The following is a 21630-nucleotide window of genomic DNA, read 5'->3' on the forward strand; positions in this document are numbered from 1 at the left end:
GAAACAAGCCCCGCACAAGAATCAAAGGAAAGCAGTGAGCCTCCATGGGAACATTAGAAAATACTCTGACTGGCCATCTTGTCTATTTTCCCTCCAACACCACAAATGTAAGGTTCAGCTGGGTCCTGAAAACTCCCCACTCCTTTTCATAGATGTGTGGAGCGCATGTTACAGGCCAGGGATTCAACAAGGCCTCCAGGAAACCAGGCGAATCACATGGGGGGCGGGGGGGGGGGGGGGAGGCAGGGGGGGTCAGGAAACAACCTGTGCAAGTGGACAACACAAAGGAGAACAGCAATGGTAATGCAAACTGTATTAGCTTTCATAAAGTTGCAATTGGATGCATAGAACATGCATTGCCAGTCTAAGTTTTCACACAAAGAAAGTTTGGCAATGCAAGGTTCCCTTCACAGAACGGGTACCACGTGAGCATTAGCAGTGCAAGCTTCCACCTCTCACACAATGCTTGTGGGGGCGGTGGGATCATTGCAGTGTCCAAGGGAGTGGGGATGTGTAGGGAGGAATAGGGAGAAAGAACGGCAGCAGCACAAGGCCCAGTGTGAGCAGCAAAGAATCTAAGGGAAACCAGCTCGTGGTCTAAAGGGAGCAGCACAGTGATAAAGGGTTGAAGAAAAGTGTTGGCCCAGCAAAAGGCTGAGGAGAGCAGCAGCACAGGATCCAAGGAGCGACAATGTTCAGAGAGGAGCAAAACAAGAACATGGGGAAATGCATGGTCTCAGGGAGTAAATCACAGGGTCAGAATGAGAAGCAGTGCAGGTTCAGGTAGGGAGAACTGCACAGGGCCTAAAGGAGGATGGGGCAACAAAGGCTCTAAACGAGTACTGGAGCAACAATGGATCCTAGGGAGGAGAGCAGCCCAGAGTATTGCAGCAACATCGGATAGGAGCAGTAAAGTTCAGGAGGCAGGTTTCTTGTCTGAGGGTAACAGCAGACAGTCTAGGGTGGTGCCCCAAAGTCTTTGCTCGCCATAAGTTGGCAGGGTATGCTCAGACGTGAGTCCCTTGCTCACTTTGCCACTGGATTAAACCCAGATCTGTTGACTGGGTGTGAGTGTTTGAATGGTTCAGATGCTCCGTCCATCACCAACCCCTTTTGTACTGCTTTGCTTGCCATAAGTTGGCAGGGTATGCTCAGACGTGAGTCCCCTGCTCACTTTGCCACTGGATTCAAGCAAGCCGGGCTGAAGACGGCTGTAATGCCAGAAACTGGTCCTCGGAAGCTTGTTTCCAGTCCAGGGAAGGTATGGCTTGGCAGTTCAGGCTGGACTGTTCCCATGAGGCACAGGGTCAGACTGATTTGCATATGGACATGTCTGAACTGGGGTTCAGACATGTCCATATGCAATGATGGATTAAACCCAGATCTGTTGACTGGGTGTGAGTGTTTGATTGGTTCAGATGCTCCGTCCATCACCACCCCCTTTTGTACCGCTCATTTGAATTTAGGAAAGCTCCAACCCTCCGATTAAAATTTATCTTTTTTTTAATATATTTGTGAAGTAAATAAAAGGTGTATTCATTCATGTATTTGTCAAATGCTTGCTTCTGTGTTTTGTTGTGTAGTGTTTTGCTGTTCAAGTCATCAAAAATGTTAAGGTCAGGATCCCCGGCTTCCAATAGTGACTCAATGGAGGTACCTGGGTTGCAGTAAATATTATTTGGGTGGGGGGGTCTACAGAAGTCAAAGGGTTAAGAACCACTAGGATAGAGAATGAATACAGGAGGGGAGAGTTTAGCAAGGATTATTTGGGAGTTCCTATTAGTAAAAGAGGTTTAGGATGGGTCTGAGAACATGTTAGTTGGATGAATAAGATAAAGGACGGCTAGAGGAGGGAAGAGTTGGACAAGAGTTGTTTGGGAGTTCATAGTAGTAAAAGTGGTTTGGGATTTGTCAGAGAGTGCAGGAAGGGGATATTTTAGAAGAGGAATAGGATGAGTCATACACCAAAACAAAAGAAACTACAACATCCAGAATGCATTAGGTTATCACAACAAAAATCTGGGACTGGAAACATTGTATGTAATGACCTGGAGGGAAGAAGTCACCCCTGCTCACATTGATAGATGGCAAGAGCAGTAGGCGCTGAATATGCCTCCATTGCAATGTATAGAACCTTCAACATCCAGGCAACGCAGTAAAGCAAGTTAGCTAAAACGTAAAAAGGCAGATAACGCACCTCTCTATGAGGACACCCATCTGCGTCAATGTGTGTTACCAGACCCAACAATAAGTTCCTGGCAGGGCCATACAAGATTCACAAATGAATTAAAAACTCTTCTCAAGATGTGCACTTAAAAAAAAATATATATATATCGTATACACACACACACTTTTACTCCTTTTACCACGTGTCTAAACCCTAAGTGGCCTCATTCTTTAACGTACATGTGTTTTACCTCAGCATTGTGGAACAGCCTCACAGCTGTGGGGGTGAAACGAAGGGTGCTCGGGTGCTTCTGCATGAACCCCAGTCTCATAGTTCTTGAGGCCTGAGATGTCTCGATCACATTTTTCGGTTTCAGGCGATGACGGCACCACCTAGTTTCTGGAAACACCTCCAGCGCCAGTGGCACTAAACTAATCGCTGCAAGCGTACACATAAATAGATAAACACTGTGGCTGGTCGGCACTCCCCAGGGGCACAGAGCCCTCATTACCTCGCGAAAGCTCTAAGGTGAGGGCGCGTGATTGCTTGGTCCTAGTTCCCGCTCTTTTTGACCACCAGAGTCGCGCGATCTAGACTGCAGGTGTTTCACTTCTGAGGTGAGTGGGTGTTAGAAATGCACCGTCTGTTGGAGTTCGATTCCGGCGTCGCTGATTGGTTTGCCTTCGACAGCTGATTGCGCGCGGGCTCCTGAGAATAGCAAAGTACCAGTTTCCATAGCGATGGAAGGATTCTATGGATGGGGAAGTTGAGCGCAATCATCAGGCTCTGACATTTATTCCATTTCCCAGAATTTTGAGAAATGTCTCTACGTTTATAAAAGGCTGCCTGACATTTTAGCTATCAAAACAAGAGTGAAATGCAGCAACCCCTGGGTACGAATTGCGTACCTCGCTGTCCTACTAATGCACACTTCGAGTACCCTATGGCATATTTATGGTATAAGAGACTGTTGAGTGTTTACCTGTTGGTTGAAAACATGGAGGTGAAGTTTATGTGTTTGTGTTGTCTATAAGAATACATATATAAAGCGTCATTTAGACGATGAAAAAATGCAGGGACAAATAACGTTTGCCGCAGGGTTTGGCAGGGCTTTAAGTGGGCCGGGTCCTGCCGGTGCTCAACAATGGCCGTTCTGAAAAGCAGGTGCGGAAACTTGTCCCTATCAGGCTCTCCGTTTTTGCTTTACCCCCAGGGCGAAAAAAATCTTAACTCTGCAGTAGTACCGCCCTTCGCTGCCTTTGATGTAACTTCAAAGAGAGTCGTGATACTTTTTTCTCAGTCTCATCATTTTAGAACAAAAAAAATTTCAGTATTATATACGACAAAGCATAGTTCTTGATTTTTTTTAAAAATCTTATGCAACTAGCAGCCATTGAGTAAGCCAATAGTCCTGGCTGGTTGTAGGTTTAATGTTACTTGATGTATTATATGAAAATTCAAACAACAGAGCACCGCACAACAAATAGTTCCAACTGACTATCATTAGTCAGTAACAAATGTAATTCCAAAAATGAGTAGTGGATGACAAAAACAGTATCGCACAGTCTTGATCATAGGTAGATCAGTTTTCAAAATGTTGACACGTAGATGAAGCATACACACAGCTGACACTTGTACCGTCTTTATACGATTTTCTCAAGGCTTTTGAAAAAACATATAATGGATAGCTGAGTTTTAATACAAAGGGGAAGTATTACTTCGATCTCCGAATGTTTAACACTCCATTGCTTTCCTAGTATCTTAATAAGAAGCTCGCTGATCCTTGTGCAAAGAAATCAATAGATGGAAAAGGGGCAAGGTGCACGTTAGAGACATGGCCCCGTTAGGAGCCATAAGATAGTTATCTCAAACGCATATATAACAAAGTCTGTGCAAGGTTCTAGTTCACCTACTACTGGGAGGTAAGATCAAGCCTTGTACTTGGATATTTTTAATTATTCAGGCTCTTTTTGAGGTTCTTTGTTTCCTTTAGATTACCATTCTAATTTTTTAACCATGTCAACGGCAGACTGTTATCACAGTGACATTTATGGTCGACGTGGTTGTTATACCTAGTTCTTGACACACACTCTTTTCCATTGGACTTTTTGTCAACTAACTTTTCAAACTGGTGAGTCCAGTACAACATACTTGTTTAGCTGGAGGTTATGTAGCAATACTCCGTGGGATTGTAATATACATTGAAGGGTCCTATCTGCTCCGCTTTTAAGAACCCTTCTGGGACTCTTTAGTTTCATATTTGCATGTCTGATGTTAAAACGTGAACAGGAGCTTCACTGTCTAAATAGTCTATACTTTTATCTTTCTAAGTGACTATCTGATATACTTTGGCAGGCAAACTCTGTTCTTGCGCGGATTCTTATTGGAATGGAAAAACATCCTTGAACCCTTATACAAGACAAGAGAAGGGTGTTCTTGCGGATTTTCATCTGCATTCGGACATTGCCTTGAGGTAAATGCAGATTTTAGAATTCTACCTTTTTACTCTTCTTTTTCCTCTCCTTCCCAATACATATACGTCCTTCTTTGAATGGTGGAACTCACAAGGGCTAACTGCCTGTTTTCATGTCACATCTCTATATTCTCTATAAGTTTTCTTTCACTTTGGGTCTTTCCTTTGTCACTTAAAAATCGGGTTATACAGTTAGATGTAACTCTTTTCTTTTTCTTACACAGACCTTGTTATACATGCATGTAGGATAACTATCTTAATTGCTCCTAACAGGGCAATGTCTCTATCATGCACCTTTCCCATTTTTCCATCTATTGATTTCTTTGCACAATGATCAGTGAACTTCTTATTAAGATACTTGGAAAGCAATGGAGTGTTGAACATTGGGAGATCGAAGTAATACGTCCCCTTTGTAATAAAACGCAGCTATACATAATATGTTTTTTCAACAGCCTTGAGAAAGTCGTATACCAACGAAATACGTGTTGGCTGTTTGTATGCTTCATCTACGTGTCAACATTTTGAAAACTGATCTACCTATGATCAAAACTGTGCTATACTGTTTTTCTCATCCACTGCTTAGTTCTGGAATAAACTTAGTTACTGACTAATGGTAGTCAGTTTGAACAATTTGTTTTGCTGTGCTCTGCTGTTTGAATTTTTATAATTGATGTGGATGGAGGGAATTTTCTCCATGTACTGAGAACACTGTAGGTGGCACAGTGTTTGCATTGAGCACGCCAGAAGACACAGTGAGGTTTACGTTTGCAAACTCAACAGAGGTGCTGGTTGTTTTTTTTCTGAAACTACTGCCATCATTTTGTATAGGACCCGGATCCCCCAGCGTGCTCCCCGCCCTCCCAGACAGCCATACAACCCACAGGTAAATCATCCACAGAGATTGAGTGGGTGTAAAAACGGCCATGTTTAATATCCACATTTCATAAACATGACAAAACATTTCATATTCATCATTAGATAAATAAATGACACAATTTTAATAATGACATTCAAAGTTCTCCTTCTGTAAGATCCTTATCCCCCAGCACTAAGGGTCCATCTGGCTTTCCACACAAGGCGCAACCCACCTGCGCCCTAGAGTGGTGGGCCCCACCCCTCTGGTCCTTGTCCGCCATCTCCGGGGCCCAAGTCACGCCCTTAATAACATCGGCCACACCCCTTTGAGAGACTCCCTAGTTTTTTCATCCCACGTAAAGCCCTGCGGTTCGGTATGATTTTGTGTCCGATTTATGCATTGGTATGAAAAATTTATGAATCTTATTTTCCAAGTGGTTGACAAAAGATACAGTCTATTTTGTTTTCCTTTTAAGCTGGGTGGGTAGAAGCTGGTGGTCTGTGCCTGGTAATAACTGGAGCAAGAGCAATTTGCAGTCAGCACCCGAGTGAAGCCAGTGCTACAGATTCATTGGCAAAGCCAATAGTTCTAGCTTGGATTGCCCCCTTTTGGCTTTGCCTGTGCTTTCCTCATTATATAAAAAAGAACATTGCTGAAAGCAAAAAATATTTTGTGAACCTAAAAAAGCACACGTTGCCACAGTATTCTGTGTCATGGAAGGGAACTACTTTGTGCGAGGACATACTCTTTGTGAAAGAGCAGAATGCTGTCGCTGTCACAGAATTTAACCAATGACTAAAGTGTGCTGACACTAGGTTTAATGCTATAGTGGGTGGAAAAAAATGTGAATGACACACCAACAGACCAATTGATGAAGGCAGAGGACGGAAAGCCCTTACAGGTGAACGTAATATACATATCATTTTAGTACAATCAAAACGTTTTGGCTAAAACCAGACCTGAAAAGGAAGACATTGTATCCCTACCAGTCAGGCCTGAATTCCCTATTAGAGCGGCATCCTACCAAAACCATTTAGCAGCCCTGTAAATAGTGCATTGGAAGTAGATTAGGAGAGAGGGTGGTCACAAACATGCAGAAAGTATAAAACTCAACAACAAGTACATCAATTGGAGAGTTATGTGAAGGACTGTTCTGGAATGGCAACTGAAAGCAGCCCTGAAAATTGCTAATGCTAATCCAAAGAATTAGCTCAATGTTGGAAAAAGTTAAATTTGGCAGGTCAAAAGTTCCAATCCGTGGAAAGAGGACTTAGCCTTCCACCTCCTGAAGCAAAGTAGGTTAATTGTGTATCATTGAGTTGGGTATTGATAACATTTGTTATTTACAGTGCTAGGACGTGTGAGAATTGTGGTGATATATAAAATACAAGTTATTATTAACATCATCCCAACTTTGTACTGAGGGAGCAGGCAGAACAAGTAGAACTAAACCATTACAAATCAACGTGGGCCTAGTGATAATGAGCTGAAGATTTTTTTGAATGAATTATTTTACAGCACAATTTCCCAAATATAATGGCAGAAAAGCCAAGGGTTTTAGAGGAAATTCTGAATAGCCACTCATAAAATATCACAATACTTTATGGTCTAAAACTGTATTAAGGAGCAATGTTTCACCATAAATGAAACACTGAGTGGCTCCCTCAGAAAGATTGAGGATTCTTTAGCCCATTCATCCTCGAAACCAGTAAATCTCTTCCACTTTCCCTAGATTTTTCACTGTGTTTCCAATTGCCAGTCTTGGTCTTGTAAATGAGCATATCTTTAAGTGTTTACTGTACCAGAAGTGACCCACGTTTGTCATAGATGAACAGAAGAAGAGCCCCAGAAAGAGATTCCTCTGGCTTCCTTCTAAGAGTGCAAAAAGAACAATTGATGGACAGAATGCAGAACAATGTCATATATTCACCCCAGTACAGAGATCTGGCCCTAAATCCATCGTTTTTTGCTTCCCATGCCATTCCAGTTTGAACCCAGCCAATCAGTCTTGACCCTGTGCCCAATGGGAACAGTCCAGCCCAAATTGCCAGGCCAGGTTGTGCCTGGACTGTAACCAAGCATCCTTGGACCCGTTTTGGGGTTTTACCCCTAATCAGCCAGAATAGCTTGACTCCAGTGGCATGGAGAGCATGGGACCCACGTCTGGGCATACCCTTCCCATTCGCGGTGACAAATGCACAAAGAACAAATGAAGGACACAATGTAGAACAATGTCATAAATTCACCCCAGTACAGAAATCTTGGCCTAAATCCAGTTTTTGCTCACCATGCCATTTCAGTTGCAACCCAGCCATATGCAAATCAGTCTTGTCCATGTGCCCAATGGGAACAGTCGAGCCCGAACTGTCAGGCCAGGTCATTCCTGGACTGGGACCAATTATCCTAGGACCGGTTTTGTGGTTCACCCCTCATCAGCCAGAATAGCTTGACTCCAGCGGCATGGAGAGCATGAGACCCACGTCTGGGCATACCCTTCCCACTCGGGTGACAAATGCACAAAGAACTATTGATGAACAGAATACGGAACAATGTCATACATTCACACCAGTACAGAGACCTGGCCTAAATCCATTGTTTTTCTGCTCACCATGCCATTCTAGTTTGAAGCCAGCCATATGCAAATCACTCTTGACCCTGTGCCCAATAGGAACAGTCCAGCACAAACTGCCAGGCCAGTTCATCCCTGGACTGCAACCAAGCATCCTAGGACCGGTTTTGGGGTTTTACCCCTCATCAGCCAGAATAGCTTGACACCAGTGGCATGGAAAGCACTGGACCCACATCTGAGCATACTCGTCCCACTCGGGGTGACAAATGCAAAAAGAACAATTGATGGACAGAATGCAGAACAATGTCATACATTCACCCCAGTACAAAGATCAGACCTAAATCCATTGTTTTTGCTCACCATGCCATTACAGTTTGAACGCAGCCATATGCAAATCAGTCTTGACCCTGTGCCCAATGGGAACAGTCCAGCCGGAACTTCCAGGCCTGGTCGTCCCTGGACTGGAACCAAGCATCCTAGGACCTGTTTTGGGTTTCATCCCTCATCAGCCAGAATAGCATGACACCAGTGGCATGGAGAGCACTGGACCCACGTCTGGGTATACACGTCCCACTCGGGGTGACAAATGCAAAAAGAACAATTGATGGACAGAATGCAGAACAATGTCATACATTCACCCCAGAAAAGAGATCTGGGCCTAAATCCATTGTTTTTTTGCTCACCAAGCCATTCCAGTTTGAACCCAGCCATATGCAAAACAATCTTGACCCTGTGCCCAATGGGAGCAGTCCAGCCTGAACTGCCAGGCCAGGTCGTGTCCAGCATTCCGTCAATCAATTGTTCATTTCGCATATGTCGCCGTAAGTGGGAAGGGTATGCCCAGACGTGGGTCCCCTGCTCACTACAACACTGGATTCAAGCTAGCCTTGCTGATGAAGGGTGATGCCCTGAAACTGGTTCCAGGATGCTTGTTTCTGTTCCAGGGAGGACCTGGCTTGGCTGTTCGGGCTGGACTGTTCCCACAATGAACAGGGTCAAGACTGATTTGCATATAGCTGGGTCCAAACTGGGGTGGTGTGGTGAGCAAAAGAATGATGGATGGGGCTGCTCAGCCAGCCTGTCTCTCTCCCTCTCGGCGATCACACCTGTGACCTGACCCTGTGCTGTGGGCTGTGGCCAGGCTGGAGTCAGTTCACATTTGTCCTCCTGACTCCAAGCCATGATGACGAAGATCCCGATTGGAGTGGAGTCGGGTTGGCCCGTCTACTTTGCATGGAGCCAAATTTGCTCCGAAGATCAGTCCAATGCTGAATGTTACCAGACCCACACTACATCCCAGGGTAAGTGCTGGCCTGCGGAGACTTCAGAAAGTTCTCACATCCTGCAAACAGTACAAAGATTCGACAAAGGATTACAGCAATATTTTTGTGTCAGACTGCTGTGTCACAAGTGTGTTTTTATCACCCGTGCTCACCTTTTAACTCTAACTTACTCTAACACACCTGATTGAGTGCGTAAATGAGGAAATTTAGAAATTACCCGGGCTGCTTCTAAGTGCTTCCTTCTCAAAAAAGAGCGGGACAGGTAAAGCCCCCGGGTGAGTGCGTGATTGAGGAGGCTTGCATAGCATCCACTAAGAATTTGCTCGCTTTTAAGCACTTCCTACTCAAGGGAGCGCTGGTACATGGTAAGGAGTGGAAAATAGAAATACTGACCAGTGGAATAATAATGTTTCTGGAAAGTACGTTCTATGCGTTATATGAAGCTGAATTATATATATCGCAGTGTTCCTCAAAGCTGTTTCAAGGCATTTTGGGTCAGATGCAAAGGGCAAATATCTGCAGTTCCCAAGCTAGGTACTCAGGGAAAATATTGAGATGAATATGCTACTTATAGTCAATGTAAAGATTGTCTGCGTGAGCTGTGCTGTAATATTGCTTTCATTACCCAACCTGCTAATTATTGTGTCGACCTCGGAGCAATCAAAGCATAGGTCAGCCCGATGTCAGCTACTATTACAATCCATGACCAAGTGTATAATTCACTGAGTTATCTTACTGGTTAAGAGTTTGTAATTCGAACTTGTGGGTAAACAGGCGCCTCTATGCACGTGCAAGCTAGTAAATTATATAGCGCCTCGCCTCCCTCATTTCGATCCGAAGCCAGCAAGATCATCTCAGGCGTACCCCAAGGATCATCTCTCAGCCCGACCCTCTTCAACGTCTACATGGCACCGCTCGCCAACATCCTCAGCTTGCACACCCTCAACATCGTCTCCTACGCCGACGATACTCTGCTGATCCTCTCTCTCACCAAGAACCCCGCCACCGCCTAAACCAACTTTCACGAAGGAATGAAAGCTGTCGCCCTCCGGATGCAGAACAGCCACCTGAAACTCAACTCAGACAAGACAGAGGTCCTCATCCTGGGCTCCACCCCCTCTGCCTGGGATGACTCCTGGTGGCCAGCCCCCCTGGGAGCTGCTCCCACACCCACCAACCACGCACGCAACCTGGGGTTCATCCTGGACTCATCGCTCTCAATGACCCAGCAAGTTAACGCCGTCTCCTCCTCCTGCCACAACACCCTCCGCATGCTCCGCAAGATCTACAGGTGGATCCCCACTGGAACCAGAAAGGCAGTCACCCAGGCCCTCGTCAGCAACAGACTGGACTACGGCAACACCCTCTATGCAGGAACCACAGCCAAACTCCAGAAAAGACTCCAGTGCATACAGAACGCCTCTGCTCGTCTCATCCTCGACATCCCCCGTCACACCCTCATCTCTGCCCACCTGAAGGACCTGCACTGTCTCCCAGTCAACAAAAGAATCACCTTCAAACTCCTTACCCACACTCACAAAGCTCTCCACAACGCCGGACCAGCATACCTCAACAAACGTCTCACCTTCTATACCCCGAACCGCCAGCTTCGCTCCGTCACCCTCGCCGCCGTCCCATGCATACACAGTACCTGCACAGGGGGAAGATCCTTCTCCTACCTCGCCGCCAAGACAAACACCCTACCCATACAGCTGCGTCAGGCCCAGGACCTGCTGACCTTCAAGAGAATCCTGAAAACCTGGCTGTTCGAGCAGTAGCTGCACCCCCCTACCCCCCACAGCGCCTTTAGACCCGCAGTGGTGATTAGTGCGCTCTACACATGATTGATTGATTGATTGATTAAATCTTTAGAGAATTTGAGGCGGGATGCAAAAGAAATTAAAATAGTTACAATTGCTTTCTTTAAGCTGTTAGGGGGTCTTATGTTATTTACGTATTTATAAACCGCTACACGTGCTGCTGGCAAAGTTGCTTCAAGGCACTCTTTGTAGACGACTCTGAGAAGTGGGAGAAAACGATGACTCAGAGAAGTAGGGAAAAAAGAGAGAGCTCCCATCAGGGAACGGAGAAGGGCGGAAAGTGACAGGGATATACTGGGAGAGGCAGTCCTGCTAAAATATGGCAGAACACTGACCGTTCTCCTCTGGTTAAGCCTATGTCTTATAAATATGTGAAATGAGTTTGAGGTCCCATCATAGCTCCTTTCGTGTGCACCATTAAAACGCATGTAAAAGCAGTGCGTTCAATGGCGGACATCTCACTATAGCGAGCTAGAGAAACTATATTGGAGCTATAAGGAGGTACCCTGGAGCACAGAAGGAATATATCCATGATCACACGTGTCTGCAGACAGGAATTAATGGGGAAACTTGTAATTCGTTTGGGAGTCAGAGGTTGTTAAGAGTTCTAGTTAAAGTCAAACTCACTTTGAAACAAACACACACCAGTGATTCAGCACTTAAACCAAGACACGCAGGGCTTGCTTCAGAAAGAACAATTTAAGGGGTATGGCTTACTTCTGACATACCATGACTTTACAGTAGTAAGTTACCCCTGGGCACGGAAGGAATGTTTGTGAGCTGGCCTGCAAGCTCTGAATCTCTGGTGTTGTTCGTCGGATGGTGGGAGTCCAGTCACATGTTAGTTAGCAAGTGGCGAAGTGTCGGACAACTCAGTGCTGTCACTGGTACCATGTGTTATACCGGGCACACTATTTTGGGATGTGTGGTTGGGTCTCTCAATGCCTTCCACACCCAGGGTCACTTCTTCCTTAAAGATCTGCTGCCTAATCTAGAAGGTAGTAAAGGGGGTCTAGGAAGGGACCAGAGAAGTATTAAAGACAGATTAGGGAGGGTGGAGGGAAGTATTAAAGAGGATGTAGGTAGGGACCAGAGAAGTATTAAAGACAGATTAGGGAGGGTACAGGGAGTATTAAAGAGGATGTAGGGAGGGACCAGAGAAGTATTAAAGACAGATTAGGGAGGGTGCAGGGAGGTATTAAAGAGGATGGAGGGAGGGACCAGAGAAGTATTAAAGACAGATTAGGGAGGGTGCAGGGAGTATTAAAGAGGATGTAGGGAGGGACCAGAGAAGTATTAAAGACAGATTAGGGAGGGTGCAGGGAAGTATTACAGAGGATGTAGGGAGGGATCACAGAAGCACGGTCCAGCTGAGAGGCTGATGCTGACAAGGGGTGTTTGGAGAAGCGCAACTGGTTAAAATGGGCTATTTGAAGTCATATGTGAGGGGTCCTAGATCCCTGAGATCAGCATCTGAACAGTGACAACGGGACTGTGTGTGTGTGGGCAGGGTATGGGGCAAGGAATGTATTATTTCTCTATTTATTTGAGAGTTTATAGATCACTGTGTATCTCCTTTCTGGTACTTCAGGGCGCTAAGAATTTTGAAGATAAAGAGTCAGTTCTCTAAGGGCCAGTCGAGTTATAGCTGGACCGGGTGGGCCCCTGGACTAGCCCATCCCCTGCAGGGGCCTGAGTTGAACCTCATGTTCTCTCTGTGACCTCTCAGACTTTTATCTTTCTGAGGAGATGTGGCCTAAGGGCCTGAACTTCTGACATTGGAACTGGGGAACCAGGTATGAGTCCAGCGTCAGCTCATTCTGTGATTCTGGGCAAATCATTTAATCTTCCCCTGCCTAAAAAACAGACCAGGTGCAATGTATTCTGGTACTTACATAAAGCGCTCAAATGCCCTTGGCGCAAGTTCTCGCTGTACGAAAACTGCAAAAAGATAAAAAGAAATCAGTACCATTGAGTTGGGTATCAATAAGCATCCACTGTCTGCTGGTCGTGCCAAGAGGCTCTCTCCGGGGTGAACGTGTGCGCTACAGAAGCGCATTTTATGTTATTTTAAAGTCAGGGTGGAACCTTCTCCAGTGTTCTCCTTTTGCCACCCTTTTTCTGCGTAAAACTCAGTTGTAGGTAGGTGCATTTGAAGTTCTGTTTGAACTGTTTTCTGTCTCACAGTGTAGGTATCTTCAAGGCCGCGCAGCGGAGTCAATTTGCTGCTGGTTCAAGGGTCACCAGTGCAACGCAGAAGAGCCCGTTTTGTGTGCACATCAGCGAGAACCAGGGAGTGCACACGTAATACACAGATAGGGCAGTGAGCCTAGAGGAACGTCAAGGGTGCAGGCCAGGGTTGTCTCGGAGGAGAGGAGTGAGGGTGAAAGGTCAAGTGATGGGTGTGAAGACATCCATTCTGTGCATGTGGAAAAGGGAGTAGTGAAAGGGCAAATGGAATTACCTTCGGAACTTTTTTTTTTATTAAGTGCACACTTCATAAATAAACAGCTTCTAGGCACTCCTAGATAGACTACGTTATCCAAAGATCTTTGAAATAACTGTTCAGCTGTTTGTGGTTGGTTTACTCTTTCGTGGCCCCAAACGGTCCTGCGGGCAGACAAAGTCACACAGGCAACACCCAGAAGTACTGCTTGGGAGGATCAGCAGATGGTGGGTGGCTGTGCCAGGGGTATAGCAGGGGGGTGTCTGGGGTGCTCACATATAAAGACCAGGAGTCGGAGGTATATCTGACTACCCAGGGGAAGAGACCCAAAGTATAGCTATACATTAGGGGCGGGGTAGGGAGGATCAAGCAGCAGGGGAGGGAGGCACTAGCTGCTAGAGGTTGTCGAGAACTGAGAGACACTATGTACGTCTGTGTGAATGTGCAAAATATGATGAGGGGCCTCTGGGTCTCCCCCAGCTCAGAAACACAATGTGAATGTGGCTGGAATTAAAGGTGTGTGCTTTTAACCAAGACTGGCACTTTAAAATTTCCAATATCTGCCAAACAACCGTGTGTTTGTTGTTATGGCAAGTATGGGCATATTTATACTTTGAAGGTGCCAAGTTTGACGTAAAGTTGGACATAATAACGTCATCAAAGAGTTGTAGTTCTTTGAAAACTCCACGAGTTCTTGGACAAATCAATATTCAAGCAAGGGGAGTCCCTAACTGCTGAAGCCTAGTTTTCCAAGAAATCATTGTGGCTTTTCGGAACTAGTGGAAGTAGCCATGCCTTATTTGGACAGGATCGGTTATGTCTAAATATGGTTATTTTATTTTATTTATTTTATAGCCTATATAAGGACTAGGTGATTTATACCTATATAAGGGCATGAATCAGGAAAATTATACTAGGGTCCTAAAATGCTATACAACAACACAGGGACAGTGGTAGCTATCTTTCCTGTTAAGGAAAGGTAAATTTCAATATGTTTACATTCCAAATGTCTTCAAGGCTGCACTCCAGACTGTCTTTGCGTACTGATGCCCCTCACAACAGGATTGTCTACAGCCTTGAGCACCCATAACAAAGGCACAAAAAGGTGTGAGGGCTCTGCACTGAAATGCAATTAAAGTAGACTAGTGACTGGCTACCCCCAGTGCTTAATTTAAGCCAGTGGTTTCCGGTGCACAGCACCAGCACTTATTTGTCAACACCGGCGCTTATAGCGCTAACTCGACCCAAAGATTTTTTAGCCCTTTAGATGAGCAACAGTTAAGGACACATTCAGTTTTTGTAGGCATGGGGAAATTAAGTGAATAGCCCAGAATCACAGGATGATGAGCCTATGCCGAGACTCAGACCTGGTTCTCCAGCTCCAAAGTCGGTAGCTCTGACCTTTACACCACAGCTCTCCTCACTTTTAGGGTTTTTAGTAGTTAGTTCTGTTATAGGTTGCGCTAATAACAACATTTTGTTGGTGCAAGCTGCCTCTTGATGAGAACCCTGAGACTTATTTTTTCACAAATTAACCACTGGCCTCATCTAAAGGGTGCCCTCCAATTTGCAGCTTCACCCCTACTCACCCATAGCATCTACAAAAAGGGCAGAGCCTCAGGAAGTTTAATCAGCAGCCATTTGCTAACAAAAGTGTTAATTGAATGTGCAAAGGGAGTCCTTTCAACATCCCCACAATCACACCACTGTTTGCATCCCCTGCCCTCCAGCCACTGGAATGCAGGTAATTAACTTCCACTGTCTGGTAAGATGTCCTCACCTTGCATCTGGTGCCAATGCAAATCAGAGGCATTTTAAAGGTATCCCAATCTGCTGTATAATTAATACTCTCTGGCAAACCGGAGGATGGATGCCAGAATCTCTTTTTCAATGTGTACATTATTTCCCATGTATTTTTTCGACAGATGCATCCAGCCATTATATTTCACTTTCAACCCTTGAGCTGATCAATGGAACTGGCTGGATCAGTGGTCTGGTAGTAGTCTAGTAACAGAGAGATGGTTTACCTGATTCTAGTACCTATTAAACATTTCCAAAGTAGCACAAGCCTCACAAGTAAATACTTTTGTTTCTTAATACAGTCTTGCAACCCCAAACTGCATGCTATTATAAAAACATCCATTACATTCCTTAAATCCAGCATTACTAAACAGTCCTTTTGTTAAAACATGTTTGTCACCTCTCCTTCTTTCAAATGCCCCCTCCTTTCCTTCCATTATCATATGAATTCTCTTTATTGATGGCATAAATACACTTTCACAATTGCCTTATTAACCTTCTTGCTTTCTCAAATTTGCTTGAAAATGCACCTCATCCCAAACTTTTATGCCTCACCACTTTCAAATGTCACCAACCGCCATTGCCGACATAAGCCCTCAACCTACCCAAATCTGCAGTGAACCTTGACAACAGACACTTCCACCTTGCTGTGCCGCCGGTTCCACACCGAGATCTCACAGCAGGTGGGGGCACGTGGATCAGACCTCCAACCTACACCTTTGCCAGTCACTGAGGCTCGGCAGAGTCTCAGGTAAGCACAGAGCCTCTGCCACCGGTCTCTTCTCTCCCCTTGACTGCAAGGAGTCTTTACCATCCTAAGTGAGCATGTCAGCCGAATACTTCATCTGCTGCAAATTGGCAAAGTGTCTGGTTTACATACCCTGGAAATCAGAATGTCTGCCCTGTGGCATTACCTAGGTCCTCTGGTATCTCTATATCTGTAGTGGGGGGATTGGGAATACAAGGAAGAAAACCACCAAACTTATAAAGGGCCCCTGAGTGTAACAAACCAGTGCTTTGCATAATCCTTCGATAAATAAATCTGTGCTAGGCTGTCACAGTCTTAAACACCACTTGTAATTCAAAGGTGCTAATCAGAACACCAGCCCAAGGGAGCTTTTCAGCCCCTCCACATTATCCTTACTCGAATCTTGCCAGTCATTAGAAAACACATAAGCTCCTAATTCTAATGGGGCCAGTAAAAGAAGCTGCCAGCCCTAGTAGAATTACTTTCCACTGGAAATTCCTCTGCAATAAATTTTCGAAAATCTGTGGGTGAATATCTGATACAAAATGAGTAATTACCATGGAATTGGAATCACGATTATTGAAACCCAGTAATTCCTCATTTCTTATAGGACCCTCAGGGTCCAACTTGTAATGGCCTGGATATTCCCCACCCCCAGAGTTACCAGTGCCCCTGGTATCAGTAACTCTGGGCGTTGGGAAAATCCGGCCCATTTACCTCGCAGAAGAAGGGCCATAGATGCAGAACAGGAACAGGAGGCCCTCTGCTCCACTGTAGAGTCTACTCAGATCCAGCGCAAGTATTTTTGAATTCTGCTACTGGCTCTGTCAGATCCCTCAAGAAGACTATCTGTTCATCTTCTTTTCCTTATAAAGAAAAAATAAATAGTGCTTCTCCTGAGACCACACCTCCAAGTGTAACCTAATAACCGCCTATTCTAGAACCCCTTCTTCGTGATATTTCATCACTGGTCCTTATTCTAGAACTACGACTTCAGGATTTTTCATCACTGGGGACTTGTTACATCAGATCTCTCCTGTTCATTTTCTACTGCATGGTCCAGTGGTTGCCAAACTGTGCGTCGCGGCACCCCGGTGCGCCGTTAGGAGTAGCGAGGGGCGCCGCGCACGATGTGGGAAAGATAGCAGTGGCCGTGTGCTAAGCAAGCTTATTATCATGTTGTGAGAATGTGGGCCAATGAAATATTATGCGTCTTTTGACGCCTAACAGAATGCAGCAAGTGAACCTTATTCCAGCCGCAGCCAAAGTCACGGGGGAGTTACAAATGACACCTCACCTGCATTATCCGGGGTTGGCCCAGGAGCGCAATGCCGCCATAGTGCCTACGTGCTTTCACAGACGTAGCCTCCGCATGCACAGCATGACTGTCAAACGATATTGTTGCCTGCCGTGTTCTGCCATCGGACGACCCTCTTCACAAGTTACAAGTATGTAAGAGGGCTGAATCACTGCACGCTCATTAACGGGTTTAATTTGACAAGTGGAGTTTGAAAGGGACAAGTTAAATAAATGATTTGTGGCCCACAGTCTCGTTGGAAAACAGGAGTGCATCTTAATGAACACGTAGGCTCCTCGCAGAACAACTTAAGCAAACAGGTGCGTATGAATTAAATTTATGGCGCAGTAAAGCTTCCTGGGGAACCAGAGTTATGTAGGGGGGAAAACACAGACGCGTGACATTTTCACTCGAGTCAAGATGAAGATTTCAAATATTGCTACAACTTCACACAGCCCGTGTATTTATATGAGGGCAGCTGTTCCGCACTATGGGGCCGATTAGGATGGAGGACGGATGCATGACCGCTGGGCTGGAGGCGGCGGAAAATGCACCTCATCGTCTGCCAGCAGCGGGCCTTCCGTCTGCCATATGAGGAAGGGGAACTGGGCACATTTACCGTCTGCTGCGGAAAAACGTGAACCGCTGCGGGAACACACCAGACACCATGGCGGATGGAGCCAATCCAGGCTCCCCACCATGCGGAATGACTTCCCGACCGTCCGCAATATTACGATGTCGCAAACAAACCAGAACACCGCAGCGGAAACACCCCCATCTCATAGACGGCAGAAGCACCACAACAGAGAGGGAAAGCATTGCCACGAGACCCACCGCAGGGAGCCGACCGCCATGGACCCAGCCCTAGTGGGTGTGGACCCTTGCCTGTCATGTTTTCCACCGTGGAGGTGTGTTTTTGAAGTGGGTTATTGGGGGAGGGATGTATTCATGGTAGGTTTGGGTCCTGATTTGCTGGATTGCATGGTACCTTATGGACGCCATTTTTTTTGCAGTCTGACCGCCACGGTGGATTAGCTTTGGCCCTTCCGCTGATACTTACATTTGTCTATGTTATTTTCCTCTACGGTCATGGAGGGTGATTCTTTACGTTGCCCTGGCAGTGTAATCCTAATCGTGCGGCCCGTCACTCCGCTGCATTGTCGGCGGTTGGGCCTGTTACCGCGGCCACTCCGTCCGTGGCGGTTGGATTTTCTATGGTTCCGTCCGCGGTCGGCGGTCTTTGGAGACATCCGTCCGCAGTGGTCGGGTTTTGTTGGAGGGGAATCCTAATAGCACCGCCGGTTTCCCCACGGTGCAGTCGGACGGTCATTTCCCGCAAGACTGGTGGTCCGGACGCTTTCCGTCCGCCATCCTAATGGGCCCCTTTGTTTGTGTGAACTTGAAGAAATGCGGTGCCAGAATTTATAAACCAGAAATTCCAGTGGGCAAATTCGCTTTGGAAATAGGCCGCATTGCAGCCAGGATTAATTTCCTGACTCCAGTCTGACCCTCAGCCAAGGCCAGGCAGCAATCATGTAATAACTGAAATCACCTGTTTCCCTTTCAGCCTCAGTGAAAGCAGTTCATCATTGTTCCCTCATATATTTCTCCATGTTATTGACAACATAAGAGACCTCCCAAATTAAATAAGTATAAAACATTTTCTGGAACTGGTACTACCCGTCCCGGTTTCTTACACTACTAGCCTAGCGCTTACCTCGGACGAGATGTCGCAGAGCTGATATGCAAGTTCAGCTCGAACTGTGGCAACCTGGGTATCGGAGAGGCTGTTAAATCAAATCAGACTGGGCCACATATGTGTTTATTTCTGTGAAGAGGAGTGCAGCAGAGGGATGGGAAATACAGGAAACTAAAAGTGACACCAAGACTTTCAGTCTGAGAAAACAAGGGCAAGCAGCAGGTGGAAGAAGGAATTCACGGGGGTAAAACAAAGTGTGAAAGAATCAAACAGGGAGAGAAGGAAAGCAGGACATAAAGGCAGAGAGAGGGGTGAAAAAAATGTTGAAGAGCAAAGGCAGCAACAAGAGGTTGAGAAACGAAAAGGATAAGGGAATAGAAGAGGCTTTAGCAGGCTTTTTCATAATTTAAAATGTCATTAACTGACCAAAAAGATGCAGCAGAGGCTGCAACTATGCAAGTTTCCTTAAAGCACCGAACAGGCACCCATGTAGCTGCTCGTTTTTTTCTGCTTTCAGTAGTGCATTCTTGGGCTTGTAGTTTGCCTTTTTTACATTACGATGCTGAGTATTTCTCGCAACTCATGGCTAGCGAGAGCTTTTAGCTAAAATGCCTGGACTGCTCGGAGGTGTCATACTCACAGAAGGTGATGGCAGGAATGCTCAATCTGTCTAATCATGGTACACTTGATAGAGCATATTTCACTGAATCCATTATTAAAGCTTTTATTCAACAACTGCTATATTTTAATTTTGTTACAAATATGATTATATTACTTTCATCGCACCGGTAAAAAAATGGTGGGGAGCCGCAGCCAACTGCCAATTAGGTCAAGGGAGCCACAGGTCAATAAAGTTTGGGAAACACTGGCATAGTCCATGCATACTCACTCCCCCTTCAGAGGTATTGGGTATCTGCTGAGAAGTGCACATGCACTCTGTTTCACATGAGGTGTGGGTGGGTATTCAGAACCTGGAAGTACTTGCCCATTTCAAAAACTGTCCTTCGGTATCTAAATATAAAATATTTTCTTCCCCTCACTCACTCTCTCCTTCTGTTTCTGTATAGCTCTTTCTCCCCGTCTCTTATTCAGCATATATCTCTCTAACCACTTGCGATCTTCTGCTCTTTCCTATCGCTCTTACTCTTCCTTTCTCCCCATCTTTTTCCCTCTGCCCCATTTCCTTTTCTTTCACACAATCCATATCCATCTTTTGTCTCTTTGTCTCTCCCCCTTTCCATATCCTCTTCTTCATCCTCTCTTCCCTTTCTCAATCTAGACCTTTCTATCTCCATCGCTTTCGCCCTATTTACCCTTGTCTCTCTGAAGTTCCAAATCGTTGTCTCTCTTTCTCTCTCTCACCATGTCACTCCAGCCTCCCCTCTCCCTCTCTTCCTTCCAGTCTTTCCCTTGCTATCTCATCCCCTCTCTCTTTCACCCATCTTTTTTGTTTTTCTCCCTCTCTGATTTCCTCTCATTTCCCTACACACCACCTGCCTCTTTCCTTTTCTTGTTTCACTCTCTCCACTCAATCTTCATCTCCCTCTCTCTCAGGTTAACCCTCCTTTCTCTTCTCTCCCATCCTTAGTACACAGACGTGACCATCTTGGGAATGACGCCCGCCAGTGATTTATTGTTTCACATGCTCACTCCCTGACCATATGCACTCCCAACTTCCTCTTGGCTTATTACACCTCCATATCAACCCCTGGAAAACTTTGGGTCGCTGAACAAAATACCCTGATGATCCTAACCCAGAATACTAAAAGCCACCCTCTACACCTTTTCACTCTTCTTGGACTTTCTCCATCCCAGTTGCATGAGACGTTGCAGGTAGCTTTCGAGAAAGCATGCTATAATTTTCCATGTGCAGCAACCAGGGACTTGCCCTAAACTCTTAGCTGTCACTCAGTTTCCAGATTGATGGAGGGGAGGTGGGAATTTCTATTCTTTATCTAGCTCCACACTTTCTGAGCAATCAGATCAGGACCCAGGAGCCTGAAAGCCAGCTGTCACTAACTCAAGAATGATTGATTTGGAGAACCTTTCTCTAGTGGGCTCTACAACATCAATCACTGCTTCAGGTCCAGGCCTTCAATCTTTGCCTGCACCTTGCCTCAAAATATCAGTGGGTAGGTGCTGGCTAGGAATATATGAACGCAACTTAATATCGTTACAACAATATCCAGGGACAAAATATCAAAAGATAAGTTTCTATACGTTTTTTATACCTAACTCCACTTACACATACCTTGGTGATAAATATATATTTTCAAGGTAAGTAGATGGAGATGTAATAACAGTAAATCCTCACCTCCCTCTGTGCACTTGCCATTCAATAATTTGACCCTCAATATTGTCCTATCCATATTCTGTCCCTTTGATATACGGGATTCGATATTCCCGCCCACAATTCTGTGGTTTTCATCTCCCAGCCCAGGAGACTTTTGATGGTTGTTTGGAAGCTGAGAT

The 21630-nt window shown here is 45.5% G+C and overlaps 1 protein-coding gene across 1 annotated transcript in view; it reads right to left on the minus strand.

The window, feature by feature from the left end:
* LZTS1 (leucine zipper tumor suppressor 1) overlaps positions 1–21630 on the minus strand; it is a 353433-nt gene that overhangs the window by 285040 nt on the left and 46763 nt on the right. The window lies entirely within an intron of this gene.

This window comes from Lissotriton vulgaris, chromosome 11 (assembly GCF_964263255.1).
Source record: "Lissotriton vulgaris chromosome 11, aLisVul1.2, whole genome shotgun sequence".
NCBI lineage: Eukaryota > Metazoa > Chordata > Amphibia > Caudata > Salamandridae > Lissotriton > Lissotriton vulgaris.